This window comes from Mustela nivalis (assembly GCF_964662115.1).
Source record: "Mustela nivalis genome assembly, chromosome: 12".
NCBI lineage: Eukaryota > Metazoa > Chordata > Mammalia > Carnivora > Mustelidae > Mustela > Mustela nivalis.
In genome coordinates this window covers 86,840,514-86,856,999 of record NC_139031.1, presented here as the reverse complement: position 1 = coordinate 86,856,999, position 16,486 = coordinate 86,840,514, and the positions used below count along the sequence as shown (strand labels likewise).

The 16,486-nt window shown below is 37.9% G+C and overlaps 1 protein-coding gene across 1 annotated transcript in view; it reads left to right on the top strand.

The window, feature by feature from the left end:
• Positions 1–16,486, top strand: part of COG5 (component of oligomeric golgi complex 5) — a 294,139-nt gene that overhangs the window by 201,988 nt on the left and 75,665 nt on the right. The gene's annotated exons all lie outside the window — the stretch shown is intronic.

Here is a 16,486-nt window from a genome sequence, read left to right as displayed (position 1 = left end):
TTTTTTTTGGTCATGAAATAATGGCATTGCCTGCCTAATCAATGAATGTAAAAAGGGTTTTAGAAGTTTGTGTGTAAATTCTTACTTACAAATGTTACTGGAAGTATGTAGTAGATGTGAACATTATTTAGTCAGTGGTAATCCAGAGTTGAATAAACCACACTACCTGCCTCCCTACTATTGTGTGTGTGTGTGTGTGTGTGTGTGTGTGTGTGTGTGTGAGAGAGAGAGAGAGAGAGAGAAAGAGAGAGAGAGAGGAACAGGAAGGTGCAATGGGAGAAGAGAGAGAATCTTTTTTTTTCTTTAAAGATTTTATTTATTTATTTGACTGACAGAGATCACAAGTAGGCAGAGAGGCAGGCAGAGAGAGAGAGAGAGGAAGGGAAGCAGGCTCCCTGCTGAGCAGAGAGCCTGATCTCTGAGCCAGAGAGCTGAGTGGGGCTCGATCCCAGGACCCTGAGACCATGACATGAACCAAAGGCAGAGGCTTAACCCACTGAGCCACCCAGGCACACCGAAGAGAGAGAATCTTAAGCAGGCTCCACACCCAGCATGGAGCCCTATGAGGGGCTCAATCTCTTGGGCTTCATGCCCAGTGAGAGCCTGAAGCAGGGTTTGATCTCACAACACTGAGATTATGACCTGAGCTGAAATGATGGAGAGTCAAACACTTAACTGACTGAGCCACCCAGGCACCTTGGCCTCCCTACTACTGTTTCTGAGGAAATATGCATCACGGCAGTGACCACAGAGGAGGTCTTCATTCATGTGTGGCCAAACAGAACATAAGCAGAGGGTGTATTTAGAACTGATTCACTCTGTTTACTTCTACAAATTACACTACTCCAGGAAGACCATGCACCTCTTTGCATTATGTATCTATTTTGGTCAGCTTTTTTGAGATACAATTTATATACAGTAAAATTCACCAATTACAGGCAGAAAATTCTATGAGTTTTGAAATCATTTTTATCCTTTTCCCCACCACCACAATGAGGATATAGAATATTTCCATCACCCCCCAAATTGCCCACATGTACTTTTGTAATCACCTACTCCCAGCTCTTGGCTCCTGGCAAGTAATGATCAACTATCTGTCAGTGTAAGTTAACTTTTACTAAATTTTTGTAAAACTCATATCACACAGGCTGTGTTTTTTTGTATCAGCATAATTATTGTAAGATTCATCCATATTGCTGTGTGTATCAGTGGTGCCTTTTTATTGCTGATTACTATTCCATTGTATAGAGTATACAACAGTTTGTTTATCTATTCCCCAGATGGGAGACCACTGGGTTGTTACAGCCTTGGGTTATTACAAGTAAAACTACTGCAGTTGTTTACGTAGAAGTCTTTTGTAGATGTATTGTGTTCATTCTCAGGTAAAATATGAGTGGAATTGCCCGATCATTTGATGAGTATGTATTTAACTTTGTAAAGAACTGTTCAACTGCTTTCCAAGATGGATGTACCATTCTGCATCCCATTAGCAGTCTTTCATAACCCGAGCTGCTCTGCATCCTTATCTATCCATGATATTGTCAGTTGTTTTCATTTTAGCCATTCTTAAGAGTGTGTAGTGGATTTTCATTGTGGTTCTAACTTCGACTGGCTTAAGGACCAATGATGACCCATGTTTTCACAGGCACATTACTTATCTATATATCTTCTTTGGTCACGTGTTTGTCAAAATTAATGGCTTTTTATTTTTATTTTATTGCTTGTTCTCTTATTACTGAGTCTTAAGAGATCTTTATACATTCTAGATTCATAGTCCTTTCTCAGATGTATGTTTTGCAAATATATTTCTTTTGGCCGTGGTTTGCCTTTTCATTTCCTTAACAGGGCCTTCCAAATGATAAAAGTTAACTTTGATAGAGTCAAACTTACCAATTTTTCTTTTCTTCTTCTTTTTTTTTTTTTTGACCAAAGAAATCTTTATTTAACCCAACGCCAGAAGTATCTCCCCCTATATTTTATTCCAGAAGTTTTACCAAGTTCATTTGAAGTTAATTTTTGTTTATTGTATGATATATAAAGGTCAAGGTTATTTCTTGAAATATAGATCTAAAAGATTATACTTTACCCATTGACTGCCCTGGCACTCTTTTAGAAAAATCATTGGTTATATCTGTGTAAGACTATTTCTAGAGTTCTCTTTTTCTTGTTTGTTTGTTTGTTTGTTTGTTTTGCATCTCTAGGTTTGTAATCACAAAATGCTAAATTCTTCTATGTTATTTCATTTATCAAAATAATTTTGCTTATTCTAGGCCTTTTGCTTTTCCATAAATATTTCAGAATCAGATTGTTGTTCTTATAAAAATGTTTCCTGAGACTTTGATTAGGATTACATGATGAATCTACAGATCATTTTGTGGTAAATTCACATCTTAACAGTATTGAGTCATGACTAGAATATCCCATTGATCTAGGTCTTTTATAATTCTATCAGTGCTATATAGCTTTTAGTGTGCAAATCTAGCAAATCTTTTCTTAAATTTATTACTATTTCATATATTTTGATCTTATTGTAAATGGCATTTTTAAAATTTTAGTTTACGAGTGTTCATTGTTAGAATATAGAAATACAGTTGATTTCTGGGTACTGACCTTATATCTTTTACTTTGCTACCCCTACTTACTAGTCTAGTTTTTTGAGATTTTTTTTTTAACATTTCCTATATTGATGATCATATAGTTTGCAAATAAAGGCAGTTTCACTTCTTTTCCAGTCTGGCTTCCTTTCATTTTTTTTCTTGGTTACCACCTCCAGTAGTGTAGAATTGATTTCAACTTTGTTTATAGTCTTAGGAAGCATTCAGTCCACCTTAATATCCTTTTTTAAAATTTTTTATTTTTTATAAACATATATTTTTATCCCCAGGGGTACAGGTCTGTAAAACACCAGGTTTACACACTTCACAGCACTCACCAAAGCACATACCCTCCCCAATGTCCATAATCCCACCCCCTTCTCCCAAACCCCCTCCCCCCAGCAACCCTCAGTTTGTTTTGTGAGATTAAGAGTCACTTATGATGGGGCGCCTGGGTGGCTCAGAGGGTTAAGGCCTCTGCCTTCGGCTCAGGTCATGATCTCAGGGTCCTGAGATCGAGCCCCGCATCGGGCTCTCTGCTCAGCAGGGAGCCTGCTTCCCTTCCTCTCTCTCTGCCTGCCTCTCTGCCTACTTGTGATCTCTGTCTGTCAAATAAATAAATAAAATCTTAAAAAAAAAAAAAAAAGAGTCACTTATGGTTTGTCTCCCTCCCAATCCCATCTTGTTTCATTAATTCTTCTCCTACCCACTTAAGTCCCCATGTTGCATCACCACTTCCTCATATCAGGGAGATCATATGATAGTTGTCTTTCTCTGCTTGACTTATTTCACTAAGCATGATATGCTCTAGTTCCATCCATGTTGTCGCAAATGGCAAGATTTCATTTCCTTTGATGGCTGCATAGTATTCCATTGTGTATATATACCACATCTTCTTGATCCATTAATCTGTTGATGGACATCTAGGTTCTTTCCATAGTTTGGCTATTGTGGACATTGCTGCTATAAACATTCGGGTGCACGTGCCCCTTTGGATCACTACGTTTGTATCTTTAGGGTAAATACCCAATAGTGCAATTGCTGGGTCATAGGGCAGTTCTATTTTCAACGTTTTGAGGAACCTCCATGCTGTTTTCCAGAGTGGCTGCACCAGCTTGCATTCCCACCAACAGTGTAGGAGGGTGCCCCTTTCTCTGCATGCTCGCCAGCATCTGTCATTTCCTGACTTGTTGATTTTAGCCATTCTGACAGGTGTGAGGTGATATCTCACTGTGGTTTTGATTTGTATTTCCCTGATGCCGAGTGATATGGAGCACTTTTTCATGTGTCTGTTGGCCATCTGGATGTCTTCTTTGCAGAAATGTCTGTTCATGTCCTCTGCCCATTTCTTGATTGGATTATTTGTTCTTTGGGTGTTGAGTTTGCTAAGTTCTTTATAGATTCTGGACACTAGTCCTTTATCTGATATGTCATTTGCAAATATCTTCTCCCATTCTGTCAGTTGTCTTTTGATTTTGTTAACTGTTTCCTTTGCTGTGCAAAAGCTTTTGATCTTGATGAAGTCCCAATAGTTCATTTTTGCCCTTGCTTCCCTTGCCTTTGGCGTTGTTCCTAGGAAGATGTTGCTGCCGCTGAGGTCGAAGAGGTTGCTGCCTGTGTTCTCCTCAAGGATTTTGATGGATTCCTTTCGCACATTGAGGTCCTTGATCCATTTTGAGTCTATTTTTGTGTGTGGTGTAAGGAAATGGTCCAATTTCATTTTTCTGCATGTGGCTGTCCAATTTTCCCAGCACCATTTATTAAAGAGGCTGTCTTTTTTCCATTGGACATTCTTTCCTGCTTTGTTGAAGATTAGTTGACTGTAGAGTTGAGGGTCTATTTCTGGGCTCTCTATTCTGTTCCATTGATCTATGTGTCTGTTTTTGTGCCAGTACCATGCTGTCTTGATGATGACAGCATTGTAATAGAGCTTGAAGTCCGGAATTGTGATGCCACCAACGTTGGCTTTCTTTTTCAATATCCCTTTGGCTATTCGAGGTCTTTTCTGGTTCCATATAAATTTTAGGATTATTTGTTCCATTTCTTTGAAAAAGATGGATGGTACTTTGATAGGAATTGCATTAAATGTGTAGATTGCTTTAGGTAGCATAGACATTTTCACAATATTTATTCTTCCAATCCAGGAGCATGGAACATTTTTCCATTTCTTTGTGTCTTCCTCAATTTCTTTCATGAGTACTTTTTAGTTTTCTGAGTATAGATTCTGTGCCTCTTTGGTTAGGTTTCTTCCTAGGTATCTTATGGTTTTGGGTGCAATTGTAAATGGGACGGACTCCTTAATTTCTCTTTCTTCTGTCTTGCTGTTGGTGTAGAGAAATGCAACTGATTTCTGTGCATTGATTTTATATCCTGACACTTTACTGAATTCCTGTATAAGTTCTAGCAGTTTTGGAGTGGAGTCTTTTGGGTTTTCCACATATAGTATCATATCATCTGCGAAGAGTGATAATTTGACTTCTTCTTTGCCGATTTGGATGCCTTTAATTTACTTTTGTTGTCTGATTACTGAGGCTAGGACCTCTAGTACTATGTTGAATAGCAGTGGTGATAATGGACATCCCTTCCGTGTTCCTGACCTTAGCGGAAAAGCTTTCAGTTTTTCTCCATTGAGAATGATATTTGCGGTGGGTTTTTCATAGATGGCTTTGATGATATTGAGGTATGTGCCCTCTATCCCTACACTTTGAAGAGTTTTGATCAAGAAGGGATGCTGTACTTTGTCAAATGCTTTTTCAGCATCTATTGAGAGTATCATATGGTTCTTGTTCTTTCTTTTATTGATGTGTTGTATCACATTGACTGATTTGCGGATGTTGAACCAACCTTGCAGCCCTGGAATAAATCCCACTTGGTCGTGGTGAATAATCCTTTTAATGTACTGTTGAATCCTATTGGCTAGTATTTTGTTGAGTATTTTTGCATCTGTGTTCATCAAGGATATTGGTCTATAGCTCTCTTTTTTGATGGGATCCTTGTCTGGTTTTGGGATCAAGGTGATGCTGGCCTCATAAATTGAGTTTGGAAGTTTTCCTTCCATTTCTATTTTTTGGAAGAGTTTCAGGAGAATAGGAATTAGTTCTTCTTTAAATGTTTGGTAGAATTCCCCCGGGAAGCTGTCTGGCCCTGGGCTTTTGTTTGTTTGGAGATTTTTAATGACTGTTTCAATCTCCTTACTGGTTATGGGTCTGTTCAGGCTTTCTACTTCTTCCTGGTTCAGTTGTGGTAGTTTATATGTTTCTAGGAATGCATCCATTTCTTCCAGATTGTCAAATTTGTTGGCGTAGAGTTGCTCATAGTATGTTCTTATAATAGTTTGTATTTCTTTGGTGTTAGTTGTGATCTCTCCTCTTTCATTCATGATTTTATTTACTTGGGTCCTTTCTCTTTTCTTTTTGATAAATCTGGCCAGGGGTTTATCAATTTTATTAATTCCTTCAAAGAACCAGCTCCTAGTTTCGTTGATTTGCTCTATTGTCTTTTTGTTTTCTATTTCATTTATTTCTGCTCTGATTTTTATGATTTCTCTTCTCCTGCTGGGCTTAGGGTTTCTTTCTTGTTCTTTCTCCAGCTCCTTTAGGTGTAGGGTTAGGTTGTGTACCTGAGACCTTTCTTGTTTCTTGAGAAAGGCTTGTACTGCTATATATTTTCCTCTTAGGACTGCCTTTGTTGTGTCCCACAGATTTTGAACCGTTGTATTTTCATTATCATGTTTTGATGATTTTTTTCAATTCTTCTTTAATCTCCTGGTTGACCCATTCATTCTTTAGAAGGATGCTGTTTAGTCTCCATGTATTTGGGTTCTTTTCAAACTTCCTTTTATGGTTGAGTTCTAGCTTTAGAGCATTGTGGTCTGAAAATATGCAGGGAATGATCCCAATCTTTTGATACCGATTGAGTCCTGATTTAGGACCAAGGATGTGATCTATTCTGGAGAATGTTCCATATGCACTAGAGAAGAATGTGTATTCTGTTGCTTGGGGATGAAATGTTCTGAATATATCTGTGATGTCCATCTGGTCCAGTGTGTCGTTTAAGGCCTTTATTTCCTTGCTGATCTTTTGCTTGGATGATCTGTCCATTTCAGTGAGGGGAGTGTTAAAGTCCCCTACTATTATTGTATTATTGTTGATGTGTTTCTTTGATTTTGTTATTAATTGGTTTATACAGTTGGCTGCTCCCACGTTGGGGGCATAGATATTTAAAATTGTTAAATCTTTTTGTTGGACAGACCCTTTGAGTATGATATAGTGTCCTTCCTCATCTCTTATTATAGTCTTTGGCTTAAAATCGAATTGATCTGATATAAGGATTGCCACTCCTGCTTTCTTCTGATGTCCATTAGCATGGTAAATTCTTTTCCATCCCCTCACTTTAAATCTGGAGGTGTCTTCGGGCTTAAAATGAGTTTCTTGGAGGCAACATATAGATGGGTTTTGTTTTTTTATCCATTCTGATACCCTGTGTCTTTTGACAGGGGCATTTAGCCCATTCACTCAGGGTAACTATTGAGAGATATGAATTTAGTGCCATTGTATTGCCTGTAAGGTGACTGTTACTGTATATGGTCTCTGTTCCTTTCTGATCTACCACTTGTAGGCTCTTTGCTTAGAGGACCCCTTTCAATATTTCCTGTAGAGCTGGGTTGGTGTTTGCAAATTCTTTCAGTTTTTGTTTGTCCTGGAAGCTTTTAATCTCTCCTTCTATTTTCAATGATAGCCTAGCTGGATATAGTATTCTTGGCTGCATGTTTTTCTCATTTAGTGCTCTGAAAATATCATGCCAGCTCTTTCTGGCCTGCCAGGTCTCTGTGGATAAGTCAGCTGCCAATCTAATATTTTTACCATCGTATGTTACAGACTTCTTTTCCCGGGCTGCTTTCAGGATTTTCTCTTTGTCACTGAGACTTGTAAATTTTACTATTAGGTGACGGGGTGTGGGCCTATTCTTATTGATTTTGAGGGGCGTACTCTGAACCTCCTGGATTTTGATGCTCGTTCCCTTTGCCATATTGGGGAAATTCTCCCCAATAATTCTCTCCAGTATACCTTCTGCTCCCCTCTCTCTTTCTTCTTCTGGAATCCCAATTATTCTAATGTTGTTTCATCTTATGGTGTCACTTATCTCTCAAATTCTCCCCTCGTGGTCCAGTAGCTGTTTGTCCCTCTTTTGCTCAGCCTCTTTATTCTCTGTCATTTGGTCTTCTATATTACTAATTCTTTCTTTTGCCTCATTTATCCTAGCAGTGAGAGCCTCCATTTTTGATTGCACCTCATTAATAGCTTTTTTGATTTCAACTTGGTTAGATTTTAATTCTTTTATTTCTCCAGAAAGGGCTTTTATATCTCTCGAGAGGGTTTCTCTAATATCTTCCATGCCTTTTTCGAGCCCGGCTAGAACCTTAAGAATTGTCATTCTGAACTCTAGATCTGACATATTACCGATGTCTGTATTGATTAGGTCCCTAGCCTTCAGTACTGCCTCTTGTTCTTTTTGTTGTGTTGAATTTTTCCGTCTTGTCATTTTGTCCAGATAAGAGTATATGAAGGAGCAAGTAAAATACTAAAAGGGTGGCAACAACCCCAGGAAAATATGCTTTAACCAAATTAGAAGAGATCCCAAATCGTGAGTGGGGAGAAAGGGGATAAAAAGAGGTTCAAAAAGGAAGAAAGAAAAAAGAAAAAAAAGAAAAGAAAAGAATTTAAAAAAAGAAAACAAATAAGAAAAATATAAAAAAGAAAAAATATATATATTGGATAAACTAGTTAAAAAATGTTAAAAAAGAAAAAGGTAAAAGTTAAAAATAAAATTTACCAGAGGGCGAGAAAAAAAAACAAAAAATGAAAAAGAAAAAAATCAAATTAACTGCAAGACTAAAAAAAATCACAGGGAAAAAGCCATGAGTTCTGTGCTTTGCTTTCTCCTCCTCTGGAATTCTGCTGCTCTCCTTGGTATTGAAACCGCACTCCTTGGTAGGTGAACTTGGTCTCGGCTGGATTTCTTGTTGATCTTTTGGGGGAGGGGCCTGTTGTAGTGATTCTCAAGTGTCTTTGCCCCAGGCGGAATTACACCGCCCTTACCCAGGGCCGGGGTGAGTAATCCGCTCGGGTTTGCTTTCAGGAGCTGTTGTTCCCTGAGCGCTTTCCGTAGAGTTCCTGAGGACGGGAATACAAATGGCGGCCTCCTGGTCTCCCGCCCGGAGGAGCCGAGAGCCCAGGGCCCCACTCCTCAGTGCGCCCTCAGAGAACAGCGCCCAGTTACTCCCCTCTGCCTGACCTCCGGCCGCGCTCCGAGCTCACCGAGCCTGCGACCGGTTCAAGGTCACACCGAGCTGTGAGCTTACTGTCGGCTCTGTCTCTGTAGCCGGCTTTCCCGTTCCAATACCCCCAAGCTCTGCGACACTCAGACACCCCCGATCCTTCTGTGACCCTGCGGGACCTGAGGCCACGCTGACCCCGCGTGGGCTTCGCCCCGGTTTAGCCTCTGGAGCGATGTCCCTCAGTGGAACAGACTTTTAGAAGTCCTGATTTTGTGCGCCGTTGCTCCGTTGCTTGCCGGGAGCCGGCCCCTCCCCCCGGGGTCTATCTTCCCGTCACTTTGGATTCACTTCTCCGCCGGTCCTACCTTTCAGAAAGTGGTTGTTTTTCTGTTTCCAGAATTGCTGTTCTTCTCTTCGATCTGCCGATGGATTTTCAGGTGTTTGCAATCTTTAGATAAGCTAGCTAGCTGATCTCCAGCTAGCTGAAGTAGTTTCAGCCTGCTACTTCTCCGCCATCTTGACTCCTCCTCCCAGTCCACCTTAATATCTTAATGGCATGTTTCACTGATGCCATTAATCAGGTTGAGGAAGTTCCCTTACATTTCTAGATTTTTGAGAGTTTTTTTTTTAATACTATTGTAAATTCTGCATCCTTTAAGATGATCAAATGGATTTTTTTTTAGTACGTTAATACCTTGCATTCTTAGATAAACCTCACATAGTCATGATACATTGTCCTTTTTATATATTGTTGGATTCAAACTGGTGTAAGGCTTGTTGAATGTGTTTACAAGATATTGATATTTAGTTTTCCTTAATGACTTTTTCCATTGTGGGTATCGGGGTAATGCAAACCTCAGAGAAAAAATGGAAAAGTATTCCATCCTGTTCAATTTTCTCAAGTGGTTTATGTAAAATTGGCATTATTCCTCTTTAAATGTTTGGTAGAATTCACCAAGGAAGTCATCTGAGCCTAGAAATTTTCTGGTGTGAAGATTTTAGCTACAAATTCAACTTTTTTTCTTAGATTATTCCATTTCTTTCTTGTTGGGTAAGCTTTGGTAGTTTATGTCTTTCAAAGAATTTTTCTAGTTCATTGAAGTTTTCTAAATTATTGCTTGTAATCCTTCCTTATTACCTTTTGGATGTATGTGAAATGTGATGTGTGATGCTCTGTATTCCTGATATCATTAGTTTCTTCCTTTTTTCCTAATAATTACAATTATAGGTTTATTAATTTTGTCTTCTTAGAAACCAATACTTTCGGGGCACCTGGGTGGCTCAGTGGTTTAAAGCCTCTGCCTTCGGCTCAGGTCATGATCCCAGGGTCCAGGGATAGAGCCCCCACCATCGAGCTTTCTGCTCAGCGAGGAGCCTGCTTCCCCTCCTTCTCTCTTTGCCTGCCTCCCTGCCTGCTTGTGATCTCTGTCAAATTAAAAATAAAAAAAAAAAGAAAAGAAAGAAACCAACACTGGGTTTCATGGATTTTTCTCTTTTTTATTTTCAATTTCATTGCTTTCTGCTCTTGTGTTTATTATTTATTTGCTTTGCTTTGGGTTTGATATGTTCATTTTCTTGTTTAGTAAGGCTAAGTTTAGATTATTGGCTTAACCCTTCCTTTTCTAATTTGTTTATGCTGCAGATTTATCTATAAGCAGTATTTTAGCTGCATGCCACCTTTTTATTTTTCCAAACATATAGAAAAGTTAAAATAGCAAAGAAGCATCCATATATCTGTACCTTCAATTCAGTATTTGTTAACAGTTTTCTCACTAAATGAGTATTTTGAAACTGATATGTTTGTTTGAAATTTTAAATTCGTGAATTATTTTTAGGAGGTAATTTTTCAAATATTCAGATGTAATAGTATGTAAATACAGACTTTCTATAGTTTCTCACACCATGTATGGAAGTAATGGGTTTTCATGAAAACAATAATCACCATGAAGTTTTCTTTAATATTAACTTCTCATATCATAAGTCAATTATGTTTAATGGAATGTATTTACTAATATGCCAGAAAGGAAATACAAAGATATAAATTTACTTATAAAATATATAAGCATAGGGACGCCTGGGTGGCTCAGTTGGTTAAGCAGCTGCCTTCGGCTCAGGTCATGATCCCAGCATCCTGGGATCGAGTCCCACCTCGGGCTCCTTGCTCAGCGGGGGGCCTGCTTCTCCCTCTGCCTCTGCCTGCCTCTCTGTCTGCCTGTGCCTGCTCTCTCCTCCTCTCTCTCTCTGATAAATAAATAAAATCTTTAAAATATATATATATATATATAAGCATAATTATAAAATTGATTGAAACCTCAGTTTTTAGATAGAATAAAAGAAAACTAATGTTAAAAGCTCATTTATGACTATGCAAGATATCTGTTTTTAAGCATTTATTTAAAATGTACTCAGGGCACGTGGGTGGCTCAGTTAAGTGTCTGTCCGACTCTTGATTTGGGCCCAGGTTATGATCTCAGGGCCATAAGATGGAGCCCAGAGTTGGGGTGGGAGAAGTCTGCTTGAGCCTCTCTCTCTCTCTGCTCCTCTCTCACCTCATGCACACACTCCCGCACTCACTCTCTCTTTAAAAATAAATTATTTCTTAAAAATATACTTATAATCCTCTTTGAAAGCTTGGAGTTGTTAAAGTCAGTGTTTTCTTTACTGTAGTGTGTAAATTTAGTTCCTATTTTGAATATCTCTTCTCTGAATGGCAGGATTGTATCAAAGAAAATTGCCTTTAGCATTCTTGAAAAATTTCAAACCTTTAACCAGTTGAACCTTCCAGTATTATTTAGTATTGGTTTTTAGTAGAAATTGTGTAAGGTAAATTTCATGCCAACAAATCACACAGATAATGAGTGGAGGTGAGGCTACAAAGGAAATGTCGTTATCTGCTAATTCGGTCATCTCTCAATTCTGAATCTGATTGAATTTTCTTACGGGTAGTTTTTTCACTTTCTGCATATCTAATCATTTTTGATTGGGTATCAGACATGAATTTTACAGTGTTTGATACTAACACTTTAATCTTCCTATAAATATTCTTGTTCTTAGATACTGTCAAGTTACTTAGAAACAATTTGGTTTTTTTGAGTCTTGCTTGTTAAGATTCACTAGCAAAACCTGAGCAGTATTTGGTCTAGACCTAATTATTTTCTACTCCTGAGGCAATATTTTTCTTCGTACTCTACCAAATATTCTGAATCATAAGGTTTTCCAACCTGGCTGTCAGGAACAGGCTTGCTTCCCAGTCATATGTAAGTAACAGGTATATTCTTTCTAATCCTGTATGGTTTCTTCCCCAGACTCTGGAACTTTTCTCACACACATATGCTGCATAACGTTTTGCTGAGTACTAATGGTGGACCATTTGCAGATTTCCGCAGTTAATCTTTTGAACAGCTCTCTTCTCTCTGGTCTTCTGTCCCATCAATTCTAGTTGGTTCAGTTTTCCTGGTCCTTGGGACAGTAGGGGTAGAGGCGGCTCTTCCCCTTCTAGGCTATGGAAGCCCCTGGTAGGAAATAAGCTGATGTTACCAAACTGGTAGGTTCTTTCCCTGGTCGATACCTTTTGCCAAATGGCCAAAACAATACAGTATTTGATGGCAAGCATGTAATTTATTCAATGGCCAGAGAATAGAGAAGGGAAGCTCGTGCTCTAAAGTCACCTTCTCCCCAGTTGGGTTTTATGGGGTTAGGGTAATTGAGGGGCTAGTAAGCACATTAACAGAGGGGTTTTTTCCAGGAAAGAGGAGGCTTCAGAACCAAGATTACCACCTCTTTTCTTCTCCTAAATGTGCACAGTTGGATGGGTCATAGGCTGTTAGGTGTGTTTTTGTTAATTACAGTTAGATGAGGTCATCTGGAGGGTTAACACAGTGTCTAAACTGGATCAAACCAGTCGAAAATTGGATCTTGGGGCCTGTTTGGAGCTGTAGTTTCTGGCATCCCGCCTTGGCTTCTGGTAGCCAACAGTACCTGTGAGCAGGGCTAGAAAACTGAGTTTTTGCGACTTGTTAGTGAGTCCCCAATGACACTGGCGTGGTCATAGGGTTCACCTCATTTATTTCCTTTCTCTCAGGGATCACTGTCTTTTATTACATGCTATCTTTGAATGCCTGGTGTTTTCAAAACCATTATTTCATATATTTTGTTTGTTGTTTTTTTGGTTGTTTCAGATAGGTTAATTCTGGTCCCTGTTACTCCACCTTGACAAGAAGCAGAAGTATCTCATCTAGTTTTAAGAGTAATAGTTAAAAGTACGTTTCAAAATGTTTATGGTATGTGTGTGTTCAATGGTACTGTCATTTACTTCTCTTTGGTCATCTGCTTTCTCATTATCCTTGAGCATTACAAGCCTTTCACATTTTTCACATGCTCTCATTTTCCCATTCTGCTCACTCTCAGTGACCAGCCCCATCTCCTGGGTTATTAAGATAATTAGTGGCATTGGGAAATTCTTTCAATATCCCGGACCTTCCCTCTAAGAAAAGCCTTATTTTCTCCCAGTGGATCTCTGAGAGTGAGGTGACAATCCTATTCTTCAGAGCTACCCATTCACTGTTGGCCACCTGTCTGCTTTGTTTACCCTTTGCTGGAAGCAACACCATTCTTTGGTCTCTTTGTTCTAACTTGTGTTTCTCCTTTTCTTTTGATTTCTTCCTCACAGGAAACCTATCAAGTCACTCTAATGTAGTAGAAAACTAAAAACTAGAGAGTTCCTCTTTAGTTACTATTTGATCTCTCTTTTTATCTGAATTTCTCACAAGAGTAGTTTGCAGTTTTTTGTCTTCATTTCCAGCCTGTTGATTTCTCAACTAGGTGTACTCCAGTGGTCTGCCACCATTCTATCAAAATTGTTCTCATTAAAGTAAGCAATGACCTACTTTTTAATTACCAAATCCAGGAGATGTTTTCCAGTTCTCATTACAGGACCTGTCTAGCTTGTATAGTTGGAAGAAGCTACTGAGAGGAAATAGAATATTTGGGGCAGAAAATTCCATTAATATTTCACATTCACAGTAGTTTGTTACTTCTGATAGCATTATTACTTTAATAACTTCCTTTGGGAGAACTCCAAAGCAAGTTGTTTGTAAAGCACCTTCCATTTATATAGCACATACAGTCCCTGAAGTGTGCTGTAGTACTTCTTAAAATTATAGACAGGCAATATTAAGGAATGCAACCATCTGCAGAGTTGAAGATTACACACAATGTAACAGATTGTCTAAGTAAGTAATATTTTGGCAGAAAATATCTAAAGGGAAATTTTCCTACTAAGGAACATGTTCTTTCTGATTATAAATGTTCATGCTGAGTAAAAAGAAGTTCTAGTAGGTATAATAAAATATAACCCACGACAGTGAATTTACTTTATTAAAAATGGGGCTTGAACTTGTTACCTTGAAAGCTTCTATAGGGTATCTGCCACTTTAATTATCTGTGGGTGATAGTTATTTACAAAATGAGTTCTAAGCTTTATTACTTTTATATTGTACTTCTAGGTAATAGTATTTGTTGACCAACCTGTTGTGTTATGATATATATATATATTTTTAAGACTTAGTAGAAAAAAGCAAGATAAACATGATCATTTTAAGCTCTTTGAAATTAGAACATAGCTCATATCACTTGTTAATATATGTTAATATTTATTTCTCATGTCTGGATCCCCTTTCCCCCACTAGAATGTAATCTAATCAAAATATTATTTTGATAACAGCAGTATTTTCAATAGCTAAAAAAGTAACTGGCACACAGTAGGACTTCAATGAGCGCTTGTTGACTGGAAGGAAGAAAAGAGGGAGGAATCAAGTGAGGAAAAAATGTCAGCGTCCTCTGATAAAAGCTTAAGAACTTAAAACATTTTTTGAAATATGTTTAAAATATTCTGGCAAGCAAATCTTTAAAAAAATGTTTAAAACCTTTGTATAATATCATTCTCTCAAAACTCTTACGCAATTCAAGGAGGTGATTCATACAATTAAGAGAGCTATGTGGTACATTTCTGTAGTGCTTTGGAAAACCAAGCGTGAGTAAGAGATACACTGGAGAGATATATATCTTTTAAGATTTAGAAAGCTTTAATACTTGACATGTATGCTAAAACTCTTTTTCTTTACCTTTTTAAAAATATAGTGATAAATCAGTAGTCTAGTTGTCCTGAGAAGTAGGGTGATAAGCAACCTGTATGAATTATGAGTACTTTCTTTAATGTAGATTTTTTTAAACGTTAGAATGATGTGCATGTTAAATGATAATTGTGATACATTTCTTAAAAGCCAATGTACAATTTAAAAATACGTATTAGGGGGTGCCTGGGTGGCTCAGTGGGTTAAAGCCTCTGCCTTCAGCTCAGGTCATGATCCCAGGGTCCTGGGATCGAGCCTCGCATCTGGCTCTCTGCTCAGCAGTGAGCCTGCTTCCTCCTCTCTCTGACTGCCTCTCTGCCTACTTGTAATCTCTGTCTGTCAAATAAATGAATAAAATTTAAAATAATAATAATAATAATAATAAATAAATAAATAAAAATACATATTAGGAATTACATCTCCTACCTTCATTTAAGTATTTTGATCCCTGCAGTTGAAGCACTTTTTCACTGTAGAGTTCAAATGGATTTATAAGAGACCTTCCAAAGCACCCTGTGTTAAGTACCTAAAGTCAAAAACTTGGAGTTTGTTCAAAAAGAGGAATAACTGTTGTTGAGAACTGAAGTCTTTTTTTAGGAAAGTACTAAAAGTTTAGGGCACCTGGGTCACTCAGTTAGTTAAGAAAGTACTTTTGGCTCAGGTCATGATCCTGGAGTCCCAGGATCCAGTCCCATATCGGTCTCCCTGCTCAGCAGGGAGTCTGCTTCTCCCTCTGACCCTCCCCCCTCTCATGCTCTGTCTCTCTCATTCTCTATCTCTCTCAAATAAATAAATAAAATCTTTAAAAAAAGGAAAGTACTAAAAGTTTATAGAACCTAGAGGAAGGTGAGTCTTAGTCATCAAATAAGTTTTTGGAGACTTTCTTTGCAGGGAAAATTTGATCATGTAATTCTCTAATAAAAATCTTTTATTGGTTCTATATATATATATATCTATATATCTCATGTATATATATCTTATGTTAACAAATATCTTATATTGGTTTCATAAATATATATATGTATTCATATATATATCTTATAAAAGATATTCAATATCTTAGGGCACCTGAGTGGCTCAATGGGTTAAGCCTCTGCCTTCGGCTCAGGTCATGATCTCAGGGTCCTAGGACTGAACCCCACATCGGGCTTTCTGCTCAGCAGGGAGCCTGCTTCCCCCTCTCTCTGCCTGCTGCTCTGCCTGCTTTTGATCTCTCTCTCTCTCGCTCTCTGTCAAATAGTAAATAAAATCTTTAAAAAAAAAAGATATTTAATCTTACATTGGTATATATATAAATAGGTATTTATATATATTGGTTTCATATATATATATATATATCTCAAGTCATTATATTGCACACCTTGAGCTAATGCAATGTTATAAGTCAGTTATATCTCAATAAAACAAAAAAATAAATTTTAAAAGATTAAAAATTTTTCATTGATTCCGTGTTACTTTTTTCTTTTTTAAGATTTTATTTATCT